The 9,032-nt window shown below is 41.8% G+C and overlaps 2 non-coding genes across 2 annotated transcripts; both read right to left on the bottom strand.

Moving 5' to 3' along the window:
* Nucleotides 1-1,826: 1,826 nt before the first annotated feature.
* Nucleotides 1,827-1,900, bottom strand: trnat-ugu (transfer RNA threonine (anticodon UGU)). Its single transcript has one exon. It is a non-coding gene; the product is annotated as a tRNA-Thr (tRNA).
* Nucleotides 1,901-7,758: 5,858 nt separating this feature from the next.
* Nucleotides 7,759-7,840, bottom strand: trnas-gcu (transfer RNA serine (anticodon GCU)). Its single transcript has one exon. It is a non-coding gene; the product is annotated as a tRNA-Ser (tRNA).
* Nucleotides 7,841-9,032: the final 1,192 nt, after the last annotated feature.

Genomic DNA, 9,032 nt, shown 5'->3' on the forward strand with positions numbered 1-9,032 from the left:
GGAATTTCAAAATAAGGGAGTAGCCGCTTAGGACAGAGATGAGGAGAAATTTCTTTACTCAGAGGTTTGTCAATCTTTGGAATTCTCTACCCCAGAGGGCTGTGGAAGCTCAGGCATTGAGTATGTTTAAAGCAGAGATTGACAGATTTCTAAATACAAATGACATAAGGGAATATGAGGAAAGTGTGGGGAAAAGGGCATTGAAGTGGACGATCAGCCATGATCATATTGAATGGTGGGCCAGGCTCGATGGGCTGAATGGCCGACTCCTGCTCCTATGTTCCTATGTTCCTAACTCCACATGATCAGCGAGGCACAGCCTCAGGCCGACTTGGTGGGTGGTGCAAACAGATATTACTGCTTCTGATCTTCACCAGAACAGAGTGAGATGTAACATTGAACATCAATCAGACTGCGAGAGAATACAACAGAATAAAACACATGGAGAGACACTGTGGAATAACAAATAGATTTGATTGGAATGTTGAATTCTGATTGGAATGGATAAAACAGCAGATTAAATTGGGATTCTCATTGATCTGGGACAGAAAAGAGAAACTGATGGAAAGAAGGGAAGAAGAAAGAAAAGAAAGGATGGAACTGTTCACTTTTTTCAGTTTTTTCACTCACCCATCAAAGCTGGATAAAAAAAGTTGCAAATAACAGAGAATTTCACCAGAAAGGGAGATTAAGTGCTGTCGAAACCTTGGATCGAAGGATGCCCCAACAGATCACCTGTTTAACTGTCTCCTCACTGGGGGATTTCAAGCAGTGAGTAATATTATTCTCTACGTTTGTTAAATGAACCCAGAACTGTCACTTGGAGTTAATATCTGTGTTCCGACTCCTGAATTATAAAAGTGTGACTTTATCAATATTTTCTGGACACACTTCCAGCTGAAAGAACTAAGAACTATTTTCTAATTTACACAATACTGTATACACACTCATCAAGCCTCCTAAGCTAGCATCCTTGGTGCTGCTCTCTCTTCTCCCAAATCTCGTCTCATTTGACTGTTACATCATCACTCTGACAGTGGGAGGGGTTGATCCCACTGTCTTCAGCATTAACCCTTTACACCCTTATCCTACACTGTCAGTCAGAAAAAAATGGTGAGAGGGTACTTCCTTCATTTATCGAAAAACCAGCTGCTCCCAGTTGAAAATCAACTCAAACCCATCAGCGAGAGAGAGAGACTGTCAGAGAACTTCCTGCATCCAGTCCTGACCCTGTCACACTCAGCAGCTGCTCGCCCAGACCCCACTCTCCTCAACACTGAACATTGTTACCGAGACACTTCAAATACTGTTGAGAAAAGGCAGGAAAGGTCAAAGTTCACAGCTGTTTTGAATAGAACAAAGTTTAATATCTTCTCACAGTTTCTCGGTAACCACATGAGACAATGGTTTTCTTATTTGGTTCCTTTGATTTTTCTTGTTCCTGACTGAGAAATATTCCAAACCTCAGATCAACCCTCCCACTTGTGTCGTGTCCCAGTCTCAGTTACAAGCAACACATAATGACACACACACTTTGAAACAGACAACACGGTCACACTTTCCTTCAGTGAGATTAGGGTCGAGCTTTTTTTCCAGGTCGAATGCAACTGTGAACAAATTTGTATCAAAGAAGTTGCCTTTGAAGTATCAGCACTGAATTTCTGAACGAGGGGGAAGAGCCATTCCAAACTAACATCCTTCACAAAGGCTGTTTTCTCCTGTGAATGAAATTCATCATGCAATTTGAATTCAAATGTTAAAGTTCACAAGACACAGACATAAAAGTTGATACGGAAACTTCTCAAGCATATTGCAAATATGAAATAAGGCTCCGCTGGGAATCGAACCCAGGATCTTCAGTCTACAAGACAGGTACTTTAACCAACTAAGCTACAGAGCCAGATCACAAGTGCGGTTGCAATTGAAATCTGAGGTGGTTACTATTTATTCTCATCCCACTTCTCCACAGATCACAACAAAAATTTTAACTTTTCACACTTACTGATACAGTCAATCATATGCTCTATTTTTCCCAGAATAGGAGACACTTAATGAACAACAAAATTATCAGTTTCTTATAGAACAAGTTTTAACTAATCATGAAGTAAAGCATAAACACACAGGTGGAAATTTTAAAAGTTCCCTTTTTACCTTAACCAACATTTAAAGTCCCTTTCTTACCTCAGCTGAACACACGCACACACACATACTGAAAAAAAAGGGATTTTTCTATACAATTCAGGGCTCTGTTAAAGACAAAAAAAACACTTGGACTGATTACTTGCTCATTTCTGAAGAAAACAGCAGATGAGATATGCTGTTCCAAAATTGACATGCAGTCTAATTTCCGAGCACATGTACACAGGTCACTCGGTTCTTTTAAAAGAGTTTATTTAGAGGCGGGGTTGAGAATTAATTTTAGCAGGCTTTCTTCAAAGACAGAATATGAGACGAATTGACACAGTGAACTTCTCAGAGTCTTTTCAAGATTTGCTGCAAAACAAGGTGGGTTGCGGTCTTCTCTCATTCCTTGACACTTCTTCTGGCTAACTTTATCAGCTGCTCACTCCAGAAGGTAAAACACAATGACTGCTCCAAACAAAAGCTTGCGATTTTTCTGCCCTCTTTGGTGCGCGCTGCTGCTGCCGGGCTTGTCCAATCAAGAGGCACGACTGACTTCTCTGTCCGCATTTCCCCGTTACCAGGGCTTCTGTTCTACATTTATCTTGAGTTGTGACAACTTGTCAACATAGTTGTCAAATTAATACTTTCAGTGCCCTCTTGAAAAATAACTGGTCTTACATTTATTCAGTTTGATTATAATTTCCTCAACAAAATAAAATTCACAAAAAAAAAATTCAAAGTCCCTTCCATAACATCATGTACTTTCCCTGAGCTACAGGTTACTGCAAGTCTCTCTGGCTGTGTTTTTTTCTGTTGATTTTGCACTCAGGTTCTTTCTGAATCCATGTGTTTGCAGTTCTTTGTGCGTGAGAGACATGGAGATATGCTTAAAGATTTCCCAACAAATTATTCATATCTCCGTCTTTCTCCGAACTTTGTACAAACACATTAATGTGGGAATCACACACACCAGGCCGTCAAACCTCTCCGCTAAACATTGAAAGGTGACAGTGTTTATTCTGACGGGGTTCCATTTATTCAGACACATCTGGTATAAAGGTAATAGTGATCAAGATGTGATTCACACATGTAATGTATTTGTATATTATGTTCATGAGGTTATGATGTAAATTAACAATTCCTTGCACTTCCCACACTTGGTGTACATTTTCTCTGCTGATGCCCCCTGAATATATCAGAGAAAATGGTGATGAGGATGAGATAAAAGTCCGAAAATATTGGCAGCAAACAGCAGCAGGGACGGCAGTGAACAAGATCAGCCAGCTCCTGGTGAGCTACCTGTTCGGATGATGGAGATTTTGGGTGGATTATGTGAAGCCTGGGCCACAGACTGTCTCCTCAGTTGAATGAGATGCCGCAGGGTCTCAGTGTGCATCCGATTCAAAGTGATATTTTTGGAAAATATGGCTACACCCATGGGATACATGGCTCGGAACTTATGAGAGGGCTCGAGAACCATTCAGTTCATATATTGAAAGAATTGAAATGTTTTTCAGAGCTAATAACATATTGGAATGTGAAGATGAAAATATAGAGGTCAGGACTCTGAATAAAGCAATTCTTGAGGGCAAGAAAGCAATTTTGCTAATGGAAATTAGCCTGGAAGTGTATGACCAGCTGACAAAGCTTCCTGCTCCCATCAAGGCAAAAGATGTGCCATTCAAAACAATCATCACCAAGTTAGAGGAACATTTCAACCCTAAGCCACTAGAGATCACGGCAAGCTAGAAATTTGGAACCAGAAAGCAGAAAAGTAGTGAATCAGTTGGTGAGTACATTGTGACACTGAAGAATTTATCACTGCATTGCAGCTTTGGCACATTCTTAGACGGTACATTATGAGACAGATTTGTGCTTATATTGGTGAATGAGAAAAGATACGAAACACACAAAATCCGACATTTGAGCTAGCGTGTCAGATTGCTCTTTCCATGGAGATAGCATCAAAGAATGCTCGGGAATTTCATCCTGTGCCAGTGATAGTAACACACTTGAGGGGAGCTTAAAAAAAAAATCTGGAAAATGGGCTTTCAAATGGCAGATAAAATTTACACAGAGAATTGTGAAGTGATACAATTTGGGAGGAAGAATAAGGAGAGGCCATCTAAATGAAATGTTACAATTCTAAAGTGGGTGCAAGAACAAAGAGACAATGTACACCAATCTTAGAAGGTTTGAAAAGGCTGCTAAGAGAAAACAGGACACTTGGCTTTATTAATAGAGACATAGAGTAAAAGCAAATAAGTTATGATAAACCTTTATAAAATACTGGGTCTGAATGGCCTACTCCTGTACCTCCACAGAAAGCTTCCATTCCAGGTTTACACACACTCGTCAGGATCACTCTCCACAGATCCCACCACTCCATGCAAGGATATCTCCCTCACGATCAGATCACAGGTGCTTAGTCCTACCACATCCAGTCATGAATGATGGTGGACAGATGAGATGAGGAGGCTCCAAAAACATCCCCATCCTCAATGATGCTGGAGCCAAAGCTGAAGCATTTCTAACAATCTTCTGTCAGAAATTGCTCAGTGGATGATTCATCTCGGCCTCCTGAGGTCCCCAGCATCACAGTTTCCAGTCTTCAGCCAATTCGATTCACTCCACATGATAGCAAGAAACAGATGAAGGCACTCGATACAGCAAAAACTATGGGCCCTAACAACATTCCGGTTCTAGTACTGAAGACTTGTGCTCCAGAACTAGCTGCACTCTCAGCCAAGCTGTTCCAGTAGAGCTACAACACAGGCATCTACTGGACAATGTGGAAAATTGCCCAAGTGTGCCCTCTCCATAAAATAAATCAGGACAAATGCAATCTGACCAATTGCTGCCCCATCAGTCTACTATCAATCATCAGCAAAGTGATGGAAGATGTCATCAACAGTGCGATCAAGCACCGCACACTTAGCAATAATCTGATCATCGATGCTCAGTTTAGGTTCTGCCACGGTCTCTCAGCTCCAAGCAAATACTAGCAGGTAGAGTATAATGTGGGAAAATGTGAGGTTATCCACTTTGGTAGGAAGAATGGAAAAGAAAAATATTACTTAAATTGCAAGAGACTACAGAATGCTACGGTGCAGAAGGATCTGGGTGTCCTTGTACATGAATCACTAAAAGTTGGCATGCAGGTAGAGCAAATAATTAGGAAGGCAAATGGAATGTTACCTTTTATTTCAAGGGAATGGAGGACAAAAGTAGAGAAGTCTTGCTGCAAATGTACAGGGGTGTTGGTGAAAACACACCTAGAGTACCGTGTACAGTTTTGGTTTCCTTATTTAAGGAGGGATATCCTTGCAGTGGAGGCAGTTCAGAGAAGGTTCACTGGATTGATTCCTGTGATGAAGGGGTTGTCTTATGAGGAGAGTTGAGCAGGCTGGACCTGTACTCATTGGAACTGAGAAAAAATGATAGGTGATCGTATTGAGACATATAAAATTCTGAGGGGGCTTGACGGGGTAGATGCTGAGAGGATGTTTCCCCTCATGGTGGAATCTAGACCTCAGGGACACGGTTTCAGAATTAGGGGTTTTCCATTTAAGAAGGAAATGAGGCCGAATTTCTTCTCTCAGAGATTCATTAATCTTTGGAATTCTCTAGCGCAGAGAGCAATAGAGGCTGGATCATTGAATGTCTTCAAGACTGAGTTCGACAGACTTTTATCTACCAGGAAGTCAAGGGTTATGGGGAGCAGGAAGAAAGTGGGAGTGAGGCCATGATCAGGTCAGCCATGATCCTATTGAATGGCGGAGCAGGCTCAAGGGGCAAAATGGCCTACTCCTGCTACTATTTCTTCTGTTCTTCTGTTCTTATAACCTCATTGCAGATTGGTTCAAACAGAGACGAATGAGTGGAGTTCCAGAGGAGAGGTGAGAGTGATTGCCCTTGAGTGAGTGTGGCATCAAGGATCCCGAGCAAAATTGAAGTCAATTGGAATCGGGGGAAATCTCTCCACTTGGTGGAGTCGTACCTCGCACAAAGCAAGATAGTTGTGGTTAGTGGAGGCCAATCATCTCAGCCCAGGACATTGCCTCAGGAGTTTCTCAGGGTAGTGTCCTAGGTCCAGACATCCTCAGCTGTTTCATTGTTGACTCAGAAGAGTCAGAAGCGGGAATGTTCCCTGCTGATTCACAATTCCTCAGATACTGAAGCAGTCTGTGCCCACAAGCAGCAAGACCTATACAACATTCTCAGCTGATAAGTGACAAGCAACCTTCTGGCCACACAAGTGCTAAGCAGTGAATATCTCTAATGAGAGAAAATCAAACCATCCACCTTTTGATATTCAGCAGCATTACCATCGCTGAATCCCTCACCATAAACATCTTGGGGGTTACCATTGACCAGAAACTAAACTGGACCAGTCACATCTATGCTGCGGCCATAAGCGTAGGTCAGAGATTGGGAATTCTGCAGCAAGTATCTCACCTCCTGATACACCAAAACCTGTCCACAATCTACAAGGCACAAGTCAGGAGTGTGATGGAATGCACCTCACTCAACAACACTCAAGAAGCTCAACACCATCCAGGACAAAGCATCCCATTTGATCAGAACCTAACCCACCACCTTAAACATTCACTTCCTCCACAACCAGTACACAGTGGCTGCAGTGTGTACCATCTCCATATGAACTGCAGTAACTTGCCAAGTATCCTTCAACAGCACCTTCCAAGCCCGTGACCACTACCACCTTGAAGGACAAGGGCAGCAGATGCATGGGAACTCACTACCTGCAGGTTCCCCTACAAGTCACTCACCATCCTGACATGGAACTATATCGCCATTTCGTCGCTATTGTTGGGTCACAATCCTGGAACTCCCTCCCCAACAGCACTGTGGGTGTTCCTACACCATATGGACTGCAGTGGTTCAAGAAGGCAGCTCACCACTACATTCTCAAGGGCAATTAGGGATGGGTAATAAATGCTAGACTTATCAGCGATACTCGCGCCCAAGAATGAATAAAAACCAAATCACTCTCCAAAGATTTCCCACAATTCAGGCTGGGACATTTACTTCAGGAGCACAGAGCTTTATATAACTACAACATGAGTTCCAATCTTCAGATTCCATTAGCCTTTCACATTATTTTCTACCAGTCCACTAGCTTTTAGTGATTCAGCACTCGGGTCTCTGCTTCTCCAGTTTCTAACATCTCACCATTTATAAAAAACACTCTGATCTATCTTTGGTAGGTACTAGATGACCCCTCATTTTAAACTCCATCTGCCAAAGCATTGCTCACTCACTTAATCTATCAAGAAGATTTGAAAATAAATTTCTTGCCAAAGGATAATGTTCTGCTTCTGCTCCCTCGCCGTTTGCTTTTCCCGTTAGTCTTTCATTTGGTGTAAATCCAGAGAAAGTAAAGATGGAAGGAAGGGAGGGAGGGAAAAATCTTCCTCCTTTTCGTGATCCCAATTTGATCTTCATTCCAGTCCAATTTGGGTGAAGAATTCCAATTGTCTGTCTCAATTTTAATAAAGTATAAACAATTCTGGAATCACCTTCTCGATATTGACAAGAACAGGTTTCCAGGCCGACTTAACACAAAATTTCCCCCCCTGGAAACAACAATGCACTAGACAGTTCATAAACTGACAACAAGGATGGGATTTGAACCCACGCGCGCGAAGCACAATGGATTAGCAATCCATCATGTTAACCTCTCCGCCACCTTGTCAACTGTTTTGGCGTAATGGTCACCTTCAGCTCAGATCCTGACTGTGCAGCCAGATGTGCAATGATGGAAATGTAGCTTCTGTAAGTGAATGAAATTTCCATCACATCAGGTCATGGCCTGTTTGGAATGGAGCGTTGTGAAACATTCCAGACCATGTCCAACACGTTTCTACTCAGTGTGAAAACTCACCACGGAAAGACTGGAACATACAACCATTTGATCACACCATGATTAACATCACTCAGACATCTGAACCATTAGGTCACTGACGAAGTCATGATGACTTCTAATTTCTCATGAAATGACGACTGAACTGACTGGAAGAATTGCTTTAACTCCACATGATCAGAGAGACACAGCCTCAGCCGACTTGTCAGGTGGCGTAAACAGATATTACTGCTTCTGATCTTCACCAGAACAGAGAGTGAGATGTAACATTGATCATCAAACAGACTATGAGAGAATACAACAGAATAAAACACATGGAGAGACACTGTGGAATAACACCTAGATTTGACTGGAATGTTGAATTTTAATTGGAATGGATAAAACACCAGAAACAACTGATTAAATTGGGATTCTCATCATTATATTGATCTGGGACAGAAAAGAGAGACTGATAGAAAGAAGGGAAGAAGGAAGAAAAGAAAGGATGGAACTGTTTACTTTTTTCAGTTTTTTCACTTGCCCATCAAAGCTGGATAAAAAGGTTGCAAATAACAGGGAATTTCACCAAAAAGGGAGATTAAATGCTGCCGAAACCTTGGATTGAAGGATGCCCCAACAGATCACCTGTTTAACTGTCTCCTCACTGGGGGATTTCAATCAGTGAGCAATATTATTCACTACTTTTATTGTGAAATGAACCCAGAACTGTCACTTGGAATTAATATCTGTGTTCCAACTCCTGAATAATAAAATTGTGAGTTTCTCAATATTTTCTGGACACATTTCCTGCTGAAAGAACTAATAACTCTTTTCTAATTTACACTTTACTATATACACACTCATCAAGCCTCCTAAGCTGGCATCCTTGGTGCTGCTCTCTCTTCTCCCAAACCTCATGTCATGTGACTGTTACATCATCACTCTGACAGTGGGAGGGGTTGATCCCACTGTCTTCAGCATTAACCCTTTACACTCTTATGCTACACTGTCTGTCCAAAAAATGGTTAGAGAACTTCCTTCATTT

This window comes from Heterodontus francisci, unplaced genomic scaffold, assembly GCF_036365525.1.
Source record: "Heterodontus francisci isolate sHetFra1 unplaced genomic scaffold, sHetFra1.hap1 HAP1_SCAFFOLD_43, whole genome shotgun sequence".
NCBI lineage: Eukaryota > Metazoa > Chordata > Chondrichthyes > Heterodontiformes > Heterodontidae > Heterodontus > Heterodontus francisci.